This window comes from Anomaloglossus baeobatrachus, chromosome 4 (genome assembly GCF_048569485.1).
Source record: "Anomaloglossus baeobatrachus isolate aAnoBae1 chromosome 4, aAnoBae1.hap1, whole genome shotgun sequence".
Lineage (NCBI taxonomy): Eukaryota > Metazoa > Chordata > Amphibia > Anura > Aromobatidae > Anomaloglossus > Anomaloglossus baeobatrachus.
In genome coordinates, this window is record NC_134356.1 from 40,549,759 (window position 1) to 40,564,534 (window position 14,776).

The window sequence follows — 14,776 nt, forward strand, 5'->3', positions numbered from 1 at the left end:
GTGCTGGAGAGCTGGAGCGCAGGAGAGCAGCAGTGCTGGAGAGCTGGAGCACAGGAGAGCAGCAGTGCTGGAGAGCTGGAGCACAGGAGAGCAGCAGTGCTGGAGAGCTGGAGCACAGGAGAGCAGCAGTGCTGGAGAGCTGGAGCGCAGGAGAGCAGCAGTGCTGGAGAGCTGGAGCACAGGAGAGCAGCAGTGCTGGAGAGCTGGAGCACAGGAGAGCAGCAGTGCTGGAGCTGGAGATCTGGAGCGCAGGAGAGCAGCAGTGGATATGGATACACATTTGTGGCTCGCTTCTCTAACTTCTTCAGAAGGGACAAGGATTGCCGCCTCCGTTCTGTAGACAGGTGGGGGCTCAGAGATAAGACCCCCACCTATGGGACATGTATGGCATATAATTTACTATAAGATGAACATACTCCTTAAGATCTGCGCTTTGCTTTGTAAATCCATAGTCTGAGATGACATCCTCTATTCGCACTCACACCCAATGGTCTGTTAAATACAATTGGTTTTCTGTATAAGTGTCATTTTTGCATTGTCTTTGCTCCCTGTGAATATGCTAATTCCATTGTTAAGGCAGTGTCACATATTACAGGTGAGGGAGCTCGGCTCTAGTATAACACAGATTGCTTCTAATGGGCTGTGAAACTAAACAGTTCCTGAAATCTCCTGGTGCAAATGACAGAGTAAAGCTGTGCCATCTCCGCTCCCTTGTTTGCAATAGGATTAAGCAGTTTTACTGCCGTTATAAAAATAACGCCATCAAATTAGCCGCCTCTATAAAATCAAATGTTTTCCTCGTTGCTTATAGACCACCACCTCTGGGTAGTCGTGGAGCAGATCTTGTGATGGTGTATACAGGTGGGGTACTCAAAAATACTTGGAGGGTAAGAAAGCATGACACAGTATCGTGACACTGCTGAATGGCTGCGAAGAGACATGGGATGGTCCCTCAGAGAACCATAGAAGTCTTCTGATGGGCTGTCACTCTGACGCAATGACAATAAGTGATGGCACAGCTCACCTCCTCCCTGACATGTGCAATGACTGATACCTCTATATACTGTAGAAAACACAGGATCCACCATTCACAATAAGTGATATCACAGCTCACCTCCTCCTGTACAATGACTGATAACTCCTCTATATAGAATAGATACACATGATCCACCATTCATAGTAGGTGATATCACAGCTCACCTCCTCCTCTTGTACAATGACTGATAATATCTCTATAGACAGTAGAGAACAGAGGATCCACCATTCATAAGTGATATCATAGCTCATCTCCTCCCCCTCCTGTACAATGAGTGCTAACACCACTATAAATATTAGATAACACAGGATATTAGATAAAACAGGTGTCACATCTCACCTCCTCTCTCACCTGTACAATGACTGATACCTCTATGCAATAGATACACAGGATCACCATTCACAATAAGTGATATCACAGCTCACTTCCTCCTCCTCCTGTATAATGACTGATAACACCTTTACATGCAGTAGATAACACAGGATCCACCATTCACAATAGATGTCACAGCTCCCCTCCTCCTCTTCCTGTACAATGACTGATAACACCTTTATATACAGTAGATAACACAGGATCCTCCATTCATAATAGGTGATATCACAGCTCACCTCCTTCTGTACAATGACTGATAAGTCCTCAATATAGAGTTGATAGCATAGGATCCACCATTCACAACAGGGAATGTCACAGCTCACCTCCTCGCCCTTCCTTCAGATTAGGGTAAGCTCAGAAAATGCTTCTGCGCAAACAATTAGAGTGTGAGTCAATGTATCGCTACTCATGTCCATGTGACTAGCAGGTAATAGGATAATAGGAGTCAAATATTTAGCCTAGTGGCCAGAGTGAAAATTTCAATACATATATATATATATATATATATATATATATATATATATATATATATATTATTTTTTTTTATTTATTTTTTTTACCTTTTTAACCTAAATAAAAACACAATTTTTTTTTATTAAATATATTTTACATTAAAACATGATTTAAACAATAGGTCATTTTCTGATTACTTATTCCCTTTAAACACTAAAACCAGTCAACACGTCTTAAGATGCAGTTGGCCATGGTGGACAAACCATGTTTCAGAATGTTGTCAGCTTATATCATATTTGGTAGACCACTGGATCTTAAACATTTGGTCACGTTGGAATTACCGGACAGTATTTTGCAATAGGCCAGAGGTCTCCAATACTTTTTGGGAGCCAGTGGTTATAGACTTCTGGAATAGACAATAAACCACAGATAGTGTTAAAAAACAGAGGCCATGCTTCCAAAAGATATCTGGTCAACAAATGGTCAACTAATTGAGGAGAACCCTATGACTTCTGTTTCTTCTGTATTGGTCTGCCAAGGAAAAGATGTCGGGTCAACAAAGGGTCAACTAATTGAGGACAACCGTATGACTTCTGCTTCTTCTGTCATGGTCTACCAAGGAAAAGATGTCTTGTCAACAAAGGGTCAACTGATTGTGGAGAACCCTATGAATTCTGTTTCTTCCGTAATGGTCTACCAAGGAAAAGATATCTGGTCAACAAAGGGTCAACTAATTGAGGAGAACCCCATGACTTCTGTTTCTACCATAATGGTCTACCAAGGAAAAGATGTTGGGTCAACTAATAGAGGAGAACCCTATGACTTCTGTTTCTTCCGTAATGGTCTACCAAGGACAAGATGTCTGGTCAACAAAGGGTCAACTAATTGAGGACAACCGTATGACTTCTGTTTCTACTGTAATGGTCTACCAAGGAAAAGATGTCTGGTCAACAAAGGGTCAACTAATTGAGGAGAACCCTGTGACTTCTGTTTCTTCCGTAATGGTCTAGCAAGGAAAAGTTGTCTAGTCAACAATGGGTCAAGTAATTGAAGAGAACCGTATGACTTCTGATTCTTCCGTAATGGTCTACGATGGAATGGATGACATACTTCCTTTCTTGGTAGCGATTGGACTACAGCCGCCAACAGGAGACATCTCCATCTCTCCAAAGAACAAAACATAACATTGCCTCGCACCTGAGCTGTATGATTGCACATTACAAGAATTCGGAGCCGTATTCCCCTGGTGGACAGATTGATGTATTAGTAGCCTAAACTCTCAGACATTTTGGCACGGTTTCCTCTGTGTGTAGTGTCTGATCTGTAGCCATCGAACTCCCTGTAATTATTTTATTGTGTGCTTCATGGAGGTTCGGGGGGCTTAGCTACAGAAGCGTCCTTAGAGGGAAAGTCTGTTTTTTGTAACTTTACATGATCCACAAGCTGGAGGTAAGACTTTGCTGTAATCCCAATTTACTAAATGGAAGACAGATAAGTGCTAATGTTCTCTGCAACTTATTTCCTTAGAATGTCTACACCGAAATCCCTCTTTCTTTAAATCCTATTCTCCTGGGTTCAGGGAGCTGAGATTTGGGTGGGAGAGGGGCGGTTGATAGGCTCCTCATAGCTGCTCTTATGATCTTTGTGTAAAAACAAAACATTTTCCCATAAAAAGTTTCCTATGGATGATAAATGTGTGATCTTTGAGGGTCCAACTGATAGGATCTCCACCGATCAAGAAATATAGGGTCTCAATGTCCTGTGTAGTGAGCATGTGCGATGGTTTATAGGAGTCGTGGTTGCACATGCTCAATACTGTCCCAATCACATAGGGGACAATTTCGAGATATGCCGAGATCTCAACAGCCGGATCCCAGTGATCATATGTATCCTGTGCGTAGGTGATACATTTTTGGGGGGGCAACGCTTATATTATTTTTTGCCTTTGCATTATTAGGGTGTTCAATAGTGCAGTCATCCAGAGTTGTAATGGGAGATAAGGATGGTGATCGAGGTAATTAATTATGGGTGAGACAGAGGGGACACCAAAAAAGGACACGCCATGCACTAGATATCGTCTACTCCACAGTAATGGGGCACTGTTCTTTCAGAAGTTGCTTGGACATAATAGTTACAGCTTCAATGAGCATAGCAGTACTCACAGGAGGGGGCACAAAACTAAAAGTAAAAACTCAAAGTTGATAAGTGCTGAAGTGATGACTTTTCCTTTAAGGCCATTATGGTTTTCAGAGGACTTCACTCCGGATCTTAGAGTGTCACATTGCGACATCGCTAGCCGATGGTAGCGATGCCGAGCGCGATAGTACCCGCCCCCGTCGCACATGCGATATCTTGTGATAGCTGCCGTAGCGAACATTATCGCTATGGCAGCTTCACACGCACTTACCTGCCCTGCGACGTCACTCTGGCCGGCGAACCGCCTCCTTCCTAAGGGGGCGGGTCGTGCGGCGTCATAGCGACGTCACACGGCAGGCGGCCAATAGAAGCGGAGGGGCGGAGATGAGCGGGACGTAAACATCCCGCCCACCTCCTTCCTTCCGAAAAAACCAGTGGAGGCAGGTAAGAAGATGTTCCTCACGATGTATGCTGCCGCAGGAACGAGGAACAACATCGTATCTCCTGATGTAGCGACATTATGAAAATGACCGACACAGATCGCCAATTTACGACGCTTTTGCGATCGTTTATCGGCACATCTAGGCTTTACACGTTGCGACGTCGTTACCGGCGCTGGATGTGCGTCACTTTCGATTTGACCCCGACGATATCGCAGTAGCGATGTCGCAACGTGCAAAGTACCCCTAAGGCTTCTCTTGGAAGACTCAGTTTTTCACCCATCTGAATCCACGATGATCATGCAGAGACCCTTCCTCAGACTTATAAATCCCCCAACAAACTTTAGATACCTGTTGAACTAACAATGGTTGGGACAGTCATCCATCCGGCAGCTATCTCTCTCGGCTCCTCGTCCCTCTTTAAGGTCATTATGGTTTTCATGGGGCTTCACTCCGGATCTTAGAATGTCTCTTTCTAAGGTGGCTTCTCTTGAAAGCGGGAAGACTCAATTTCCCATCAACTTGGATTCACGATGATCATGCAGAGTCCCTTCCTCAGACTCCTACAGCCCCCAACATACGTTAGATTGCTATTAAACTAACAATGATTGGGACAGTAATCCGTCCGTAGATATCTTTCTCGACTCCTCCTGCCTGTTCCTAGCGTTCTTGTCTTCTCTGTCTCCTTTAAGGCCATTATGGTTTTCATGGGACTTCACTCCAGGCACATCTTAGGGTGTTTCTTTATAAGGCTTTTCTTGAATGAGGGAAGACTCAGTTGCCACCCACTTGGATCCATGATGGTCATGCAGAGACCCTTCTTCAGACTCCTAAATATCCCAACAAACTTTAGATAGCTGTTGAACTAACAATAGTTGGGGCAATCATCCATCCAGCAGCTATGTCTCTTGATTCCTCCTCACTGTGCCTAGGGCTCATGGGTTCTCCATGAGAAGGCTGCTGCCATAAATCTCTAGTGGCGGTTTATCTCTCAGAGAACAGAAGGCTTTACACTCTGAAATCAAACGTGGCGGTTCCTTATCTCCCGTCCAGGGAGGGTTGAGGGCCCCTATTAACATTAAACGTCAATCAAACCTATTGATATTGCCAGGTTTGACCGATAGTCTAATGGGGTCTACTACTCATTTTCTGCCACCACTGTTGTCAGGCTTACATCAATTCCCTAAGTGATTTGGCTAAGCCTTTGGCTTGAACCAACAAGACAATCACGGAACACTTTATAGGCTCAAGTACTCAACCGTGCCGAAACACTACCCCTATATAGATGCAAAAATTCACACCCCACACTCTGGCGCCAACTTCTGCTCCTCCGCATCAAGTAAGACAAGGCTTCTTTCCAAAAAAATGGTGACAGTAACCTCCAACAACATGACATCAATGCTGAGTCTTCCAGGTGCCATGTAATCTACCTATAAGGAGACTAACTATACCGCCACCAAAAGTGGAAAGCACCACTGTTGCCCACATAATAAACATAACACAGAGAATAAGATTCTTACAAAATAACGGAACATGGACTCTGACCAAATTATCTCGAAGAGCAACCCAATGGACTTGCAACACATCTGTTTTTGGGGGGTAACCACTTGGCTAGACCATTATCCCTTGTTGAGATTTTTGGAGGGGGATAGTGGTGGTGGAGGGAATCAATATTGTGTATTACGGTATATAAAATAGCCTCAACAATAAAAGTTAATTTCCAGCTCCATTTCTGTTGCGGCTGGACATGCACGCAGAATATTATGTACCCTAACACGCACGTTATGAGCGTTGTCGGCTTCCCGCTGCACCAGTCGTTGGTTCACTGTTTAATTTTAAGTTGATATTCATATCCAAGGTTATGGAAAAGGACAATGAGTTGTAAATAAATGGATGAATTCATGAATAAGGAATGCAAAGATGATCACTTGTCAGAAGCCGTGGACCAAAGCAAGCTTTTTCACAGGCTAAGATGCCTAAGACTGTTCTTTTGGTGACAAAAATAGCAGAAACGGTCACAATAAATTATGCTACAAAACAATTCTAAACATTGTGGTGAATTTACCCAATTATTTTTATTATTTTTAGCTCTGATCTCACTGCTGTCACCAGTGTGGCACAACCTGTTGTGAGATCTGGGCAATCAGGGATCAAAAGGTCACAGCACATTGTGGATTGCAGATTCATTTTTGTGCCCCCTCGCCATTAACCCTGAGTTGGGACATATTTAAGAACATCTGGTACTGAAGGGGTTAAGGTTCATTTCTGTAGTGATCTAACAGGTTCATGTAACCTCAGCTGCAGCCACTCCCTTCTGCTATAAGTATCCAATCCTCACTTCTTCCTATGCTGGCTATAGCTCATACCTATGCTGTCCTTTTGCAAGGAACTAGTTTCTGGAGGAAGCTGAGGTGTCGCTTCAGTTGCAGTTGAGAAGTTCCTGCCGGAGTTCTCCCTTTTGTCTTTCCTACCTTGTGTTGTCTTATGTCAGCAACGAGACTAGTGTCTCGCTGGCTTGCACTATTCAGAGAGACGTTCAGGGCCAGTCCTGATGGGAAGGACCCATCAGGACACATTAGGGAGTGCAGGGATCAGCCTCATGTGAGGGTTATAAGGTGACCCTGCTCCCCTCTCCCTAGCCAAATTGCCCATCGTTGTATCATGTTCCCGGTATACCCTGTGTGTTGCGGCGCTTGTCGGGAGTACCCTTATACGTGGTGGGACCCCAGTAGTCACTGTGTGACAACTGCAGAGCTGTGTGTGATTGTGAGAACAAAGTATTATACATTAGATGACCCCTGTTATTTAAAATACTCTTTAGCGGCAGGTTCACTGAGGGATCTATGTCCACTCCATAGATCTTAACAGCTCATTTGCACATAAGAAAAATGTGTATTTCTGTGAAATTAGAAATCGGATCACAGATATCAAGGTATCACTTGATTCAACATTCTGTAACCAGCATGTCCATATAGACAGTTTTGGAGGGTTGATCCTACTGATAGATGCCCTTTAAAGCTTAGGCACATTTGCTTTGTCTCTAGGTGGCGATGCATTATGATAGCGTATACCATTTGGATGCTAAAATGAGAAAACTACACCTGGGGTGAATTTACTTGTCCCTATACATAAATGACTGAAAGAAGGGCATCTGTTGTGATCCGGTAACCGTGGAAGATTACAAAAAAACTCCTATTAGTGAAAAAAACACCAAGAAAACAGGAGTAGTTGGAATTTAGGCTGACCGCAATCCCCTAACTATCAGACCACACTAGAAGTAGCCGTGAAGCATTCCTAAAAACCTAGACACCACGTCACAGCCTGAGAAGCTAGCTACACCTCGCAGAATGAAATGAGGAAATCTACCTTGCCTCAGAGCAGTCTCCAAATGAGTAACTAGCCCCCCACATATAAAAATTACAGTGATATGGGGAAATACAATACACAGATAGGAAAAATAGATTTAGCAAAGGCGAGGCCCAACTAACTTGATACAAAGAAAAGGAAAGGAAACTGATTGTGGTCAGTGCAAAATCCCTATAGAAAAATACCATATTCCTGATAGTAAAAAATGGCCCTGGAGGTCGAATGACCTCACCCCCACTATATCAGGTACTCCTGTAAATAATGGGAGAACAAAATGCCAAAAAAAAGCACAAAAATACAGAACAGCAAATAATCAAGTTAGACAGGGCGAAAATCCCTTTTCCTGCAGGAGAGCTAGCAAAGGGGGAAACCCCCATGCTCACAACATAAAAGAACCAAACTTCACCTGCAAGAAAACAGATACAAAGCAAAACAAGGAAAACAACCACCCCAAGGTGTAAACCAGGAAGCAAGGAAAAAAAACCTGAGAACTCATCTGTAGTAGTCTTGCTCAGGAAAACAGGGACGGACAGAACTCCAAGCCAGGATCAGAGACTGAAGAAAATACAATTATAACCGGCACCAGCAAAATAAAAAGTGCTCTCCTATATAGACCAGACTTGTCTGCAATAGGACTTCCCTAATTCCCAATTAACGCCGACACCTGTCTGAGTCACAGGCTCAGATTCAGCTCAACTACCATTCCTGGCCACCAGAGGGAGATTCAAAACAGCTCCCACACAGACGACATTCACAACAGGAATCCATATATATATATGTGTATATATATATATATATATATATATATACACACACGCTCTATATATTTATAAAACTATAGGCATCTTTTATAACTAAATTATTGAATTGAACAAAAGTTTGAATCATGTAAAAATCGAAAATGAAAAAGTCCTAATAACCAGGATGAAAATTCTAAATCCCCCATTCTCTTTCCAGCTCCAATGGCTTTGAAGCAAGCAGTTATATTTCTTCCTTGACAGTATTATTTAGGACCTGCATTATTATTTATTGGATAAATGCAAAAAAGTGGATTCATAAAGAGAAATGTATATCTACTTCCATTTTCCCCGCTCAGCCAATTCTGCTTGTATCTTTCGCTCTAAATAATAGAATACTCGGCTTTTGTTCCGTGACCTCTTTTTTTTACACTTTTTTTTTCTAATCTTCTATTGCAGGGCTCGGTGTGCTTGCACATCTAAGCGGACCCGAGGATTGATTAATTTGTAACATCTGGATATCCAATTATAGAAGCAGGTGAGTCGTAAGAGCAAACAGAAGGTCAGAGAAAAAGCTTTGTTTTATAGGAATCACTCGAAGAAGATGATTTAATACGAGTGAAATGGACTCTTTATTTATGAAAAAAAATTAATTATGGCATACAGATGTATGGGGAGTTCAATTCCCTAATGCAGGTCCCCAATGTGGCACTCAGACATTTATTGGGTCTGATTAATGCATGTTCCTTCAGGCACTGTAGGAAAAAGGTTTAATACTATTTTTTTTTCACGTGCCATAATTATGCACATTTTTGTACCTGATATAAATGCCGCTGTTCTCTGAATACGGCGTTGTTTTTCTTTTTTTCCTGCGCCTCTCCGTTCCTGAGATATGGCCTTTTCTTCCCTGTATATGAGTTTAGTCTTTTTAACTAAGTGGGCGTGGTCATAAACTCTTCTCTATGGGACTCTCCAGGAAGACCACGCCCCCTTCGGTTCCAGGGTTTATTTATTATACAAGAAAGATGGGGTCATATCTCAGGAATTGAGAGGCACAGGAGCAAAAGAAAACCATCGCCGGATTCAGGGGAACAACAGCATTTATATCAGGTAAAACAATTGGATGTTAATTTCAAGAGATAGGTCCCCTTTAAGACAGTTCTATTCATTTTCTCTTGTAATAGTGTTCTGATTTTTATATCTTGACTTTGGTTCTTTGGGCTGTTCCATCCTATCAACCTCTGTAAAGTTATAATATATAATAATAATAATAATATTTATTCATTTATATAGCGCTATTAATTCCATAGCGCTTTACATACATTGGCAGTTCTGTATACTGTTGCCAAAAGTCACCTCCCCCCAGTATACGGGAGGCAGTAGTGACAATAGTGCTGCCTCCTCCCTTTGTCACACCATACATCTTGCAGTGACACAATTTTGGAACGTCATGTAAGCTCTTCCTACCGGTCAGACAGCGGAAAAGCGCAATTTACATACAGTAGAAATTAGGGATATTGTATTCCGCATTAAATTAATAATGTTAACTGTAAATCAATAAAGGGAATCTGTCACTAGGATCACCCCTCCGAAGCCGTCTATATGGGCATGTAGGTCATAGAAAGGTGAATAAAGAAAATACCTTGATATCTGCAATCCGATGTCTTTTTTCCTAGAAATCCGTGTTATTCTTAATATGTAAATGAGCTGTTAAGATCTAATCGTCAGACATAGATCTCCCTGAGAATTTGCCTCTAGAGATTATTTTAAGTGCAGGGGAAGTTACCAGTGTGAGACATGTAGATCAGGAGAGCAGACTGTCAGTCATTACATGTATCACACTGGTAACGCCTCCATTAAATTAAATTAAGTTCTGGGAGCAGATTCTCAGGGAGATCTCTGTCCAGCCCATAGATCTTAATGGTTAATTGGCATCTTAGTTAACAGAAAAAAAATCCTAAAACTTACAAATTTATTAAGTATGCCTTTGAAAATATCATAGAAAAACTCCATTAAGAAAGGTAAAATGATTTCAGTAATGAGAGGGAGAGGAGACAGGGAGAAAGAGGGAGAGGGACAGTGGGGGAGAGAGAGAGGGAGAGAAAAAGAGGGAGACAGAGGGAAAGAGGGAGAAAGAGGGAGAGGGACAGTGGGGGAGAGAGAGAGAGAAAAAGAGGGAGAGAGAGAGAAAGATGGAGTGAGAGAGAGTGGGAGTGGGAGAGAGGAAAAGAGAGCAGGAGAGAGAGAGAGTGGGAGAGAGCGGAGAGAGAGAGAGAGAGAAGGAGAGAGGGAGAGAGAGAGGGAAAGAGAGAAGGAAAGAGAGAGTGGGAGGGAGGGAGCGAGGGAGAGTGGGAGAGAGAGAAGAGAGGGAGAAAGGTGAGAGAGGGAAAGAGAGAGGTAGTGAGAGAGAGAGGGGGAGTGGGAGAGAGAGAGGGAGAAAGAGGGAGTGTGGCAGAGAGGGAACGAGAGCAGGAGAGAGAGAGGAAGAGTGGGAGAGAGAAAGAACGAAAGAGGGAGAATGAGGGAGAGAAAGAGATAGGGAAAGAGAGAGGTAGAGAGAGAGTGGAAGAGAGGGAGAGAGAGAGGGGCAGTGGAAGAGAGAAAGAGGGAGAGAGAGTGGGAGAAAGAGAGCAGGCGAGTGGGAGAGAGAAAAAGACAGAGGGAGCGAGAGAGAGAGAGGGAAAGGGAGAAGTAGAAAGGGAGAAAGGAGAGAGACAGAGAGAGAGGGAGTGGGAAAGAGAGAAGGCGAGTGGGAAAGAGACAGAAAGACTTAGTTACTATCCCATGCAACGCCTGGTACTACAGCTAGTGGTGTTATAAAAAAAGATTAAAAATTTGGAAATATTTTAGTTTTCATTAAAAAAGTGTCGGCCAGGAATAGAGAAACATGGCCGCCTTTTTCCAAAACAACAGTTACATCTTTGTACTAATTACTTCGAGAAGCTCACGTGTAATTCCAGGCCGCACCCATGGACTGTCATGTCACTGTTTTTTGGAATAACACATTGATTTTCTGATCTAGACAACCCCTTTAAGTCGTCTACAGTACTACTGATTCTGAACTGAACTTTTATCAAACGAGGTCAGTTTGGTAAAACGATGTATGAAAGTTTCGACTTTTATTCTTTACTTGATTTTTTTTATTTTCTACAAATCAAATTTCTCTTTTTTTTATTATGTTTCTTGTTTTTGTAATTTTGCAATTTTATTATTTTCTTTTGAAAGATTTCTTTAAATTGCCTTCTGGTGTTTTAAACACTTTTGCTGTAAGACTATAAAGGGGCCTAACAATATTTTACTTGTTCGGTCGTTCAGTTCTTTGATTTGAAGAATATATCAGTAAGTCACAAATCACATTCTACCTGGTGTGAAACTCTGAAATCTTTTATGTTGTTCGCGGTAATATAATAAAGACTTCATTACATGCATCTTATTTCTCAGAAGGAATCAGAATAAACATTAGCTGCGGATTTCTTATTTGTTCCTAAAAATACAAAATCTCAAAATGTAAGAAAACATGTCGAGAGCGATACAGCGGGGTCCAACTGAAAAGGGTTATTCCCTCTTCCCTTCCAAAAAAAGTTATCCCCTGTTTCTGATGAGTAACTCGCTGTGGATAGATGAGTAACCCAATGTTTGTTTGGTCCATTTACCGAAGCCCCCCCCTCTATCTTGTATTGATGGGCGACTCAATGTTTGTTTGGTCCACTTTCCGAAGCCCCCTATCTTGTATTGATGGGCGACCCAAAGTTTGTTTGGTCCATTTTCCGGAGCCCCCTATCTTGTATTGATGGGCGACCCAAAGTTTATTTGGTCCATTTTCCGGAGCCCCCTATCTTGTATTGATGGGCGACCCAAAGTTTGTTTGGTCCATTTTCCAAAGCCCCCTATCTTGTATTGATGAGTAAACCAAAGTTTCTTTTGTTCATTTTCCGGAACCCCTATCTTGTATTGATGACTGACCCAAGTTTGTTTGGTCCATTTTCTGGAGCCCCTATCTTGAATTGATGACCAACCCAAAGTTTGTTTGATCCATTTTCCGGAGCCCCCTATCTTCTATTGATGGGCGACTCAATGTTTGTTTGGTCCACTTTCCGGAGCCCGCCATCTTGTATTGATAAGCGACCCAAAGTATGTTTGGTCCATTTTCCAGAGCCCCCTATCTTGTATTGATGATCGACCCAAGTTTGTTTGGTCTATTTTCCGGAGCCCCCTATCTTGTATTGATGGGCGACCCAATGTTTGTTTGGTCCATTTTCCAAAGCCCCCTATCTTGTATTGATGAGTAAACCAAAGTTTCTATGGTTCATTTTCCGGAACCCCTATCTTGTATTGATGAGCGACCCAAGTTTGTTTGGTCTATTTTCCGGAGCCCCCTATCTTGTATTGATGAGTAAACCAAAGTTTCTATGGTTCATTTTCCGGAGCCCCCTATCTTGTATTGATGACCAACCCAAAGTTTGTTTGGTCCATTTTTCGGAGCCCTCTATCTTGTATTGATGAGTGACCCAAGTTTGTTTGGTCCATTTTCCGGAACCCCTATGTCGTATTGATGAGCAACCCAAAGTTTCTTTGGTTCATTTTCCGGAACCCCCTATCTTGTATTGATGACTGACCCAAAGTTTGTTTGATCCATTTTCCAGAGCCCCCTATCTTGTATTGATGAGCGGTTTGGACCATTTTACACATGGTCTGAAAACCTACACTGCCTTCTTTTCTGTATACGACTATAAGATGGAAATTTGCGTAAGCCAAGCTAGCTCCTCTTGTCCTCCTAACTTTTTGAAGGAGCAAGGAGGTCCCTCAATCTTTTAGTAATTTGACTCCCTATGCTGCAGAGAGGGTGTTTCAAGTAATTTTTGGTCCATTTCTAAGAGGGTTAGGAAGTGGTATGGCCCTTTTCTTCACATCTGGGTAAGGTGGACAAACATGAAGACCCTGTTTTTGTTTTGTTTTTCACTTTTGGACCCTCTTTACAGTGAAGCCCCCATGTAAGGGTGTCCTATTTGAACCCAGTACTACTCGGAGACGATCGGCTAGCCAAACAAGACAAGACTAACCCTAGCAGAGGACATCCTTATTATTTTTTTCGAAAATGTATTTATGTCTTCTGCCAGTGTTTTGTTTTTGCACTGTTTTATACAATTATGTATTTTAACAGATTTTTTATATTTTTAATATCTATAAATTCAGCAACTTTTTTTTTTTTTTTTTTACAAAAACACCAATTAAGAAGCCTAAATATAAATCTATTAAACAAGCCGGCAGCGCTTTACTTTCCATCTCATTTCTAGAATAAAATGAAGTATTACCAAACAATTACATCCAGATCAAATGATCTAGACTAGAGAATTGGGGGAGGGCTTCTTGTATAATTTTGCCGCTAGCTAAATCTACAAACGACTTTTAAGTGCTGAGTTGTTAAAAAGCGCTATTGTGAATTTATATGGGCGGTAAATGAGAGATGCTTCACCACCGAGATATGAAGGAATATGATTACATTGTCGTTTATAGGCATATGGATCAACTATTCCCAGCTTACAAGGGAACTAACTGCTCAGTAGAAATTGATGGCAGGAAGATCCAAGTTTTTCGAAAATATTGTGTTTGTCTTTCTTTAATTTGCGGTTTTGCTTGTTACTAAAAGGATTTTCCTGGACTAAGACATTGATGACCCAATCTTTAGGACATTGATGAACTATCCTTAGGATTTCAATGTCTGAGATCCTAAGGATAGGTCGTTAATGTCGTAAGGATTGAGTCATCAAAATCTGAAATTCTAACTATAGTTCCTAAATATCCTAAGGATTGAGTCATCAATGTCTGAAATCCTAAATATTGGGTTATAAATGTCTGATATCCTAAGTATTGGTCATTAATGTCCTAGCTTTTGGGTCATCAATATCTGAAAGCCTACGGATAGTTCATCAATGTCCCAAGGATTGAGTCATAAATGTCTGAAATCCTAAGTATTGGGTTATCAATGTCTGAAATCCTAAGGATAGGTCATTAATGGCTTGGGTATTGGGTCATCAATGTCTGAAAGCCTACGGATTGGTCATATGTGTCCTAAGAAATGGGTCATCAGTGTCTGAAATCCTAAGAAAAGGTCATTAATGTCCTAAGGATTGAGTCATTAATATCTGAAAGCCTACAGATAGGTCATCAATGTCCCAAGGATTGAGTCATAAATGTCTGAAATACTAAGTATTGGGTTATCAACATCTGAAATCCTA

At 41.8% G+C, this 14,776-nt stretch overlaps 1 protein-coding gene across 1 annotated transcript in view; it reads left to right on the forward strand.

Annotated features, from left to right (window-relative positions):
- Window positions 1–14,776, forward strand: part of TSPAN9 (tetraspanin 9) — a 634,531-nt gene that overhangs the window by 276,298 nt on the left and 343,457 nt on the right. Inside the window, exon 4 of the mRNA XM_075344268.1 lies at window positions 9,000–9,078. The gene's annotated coding sequence lies outside the window, so the exon portion shown is untranslated. The remainder of the gene's footprint in view (window positions 1–8,999; window positions 9,079–14,776) is intronic.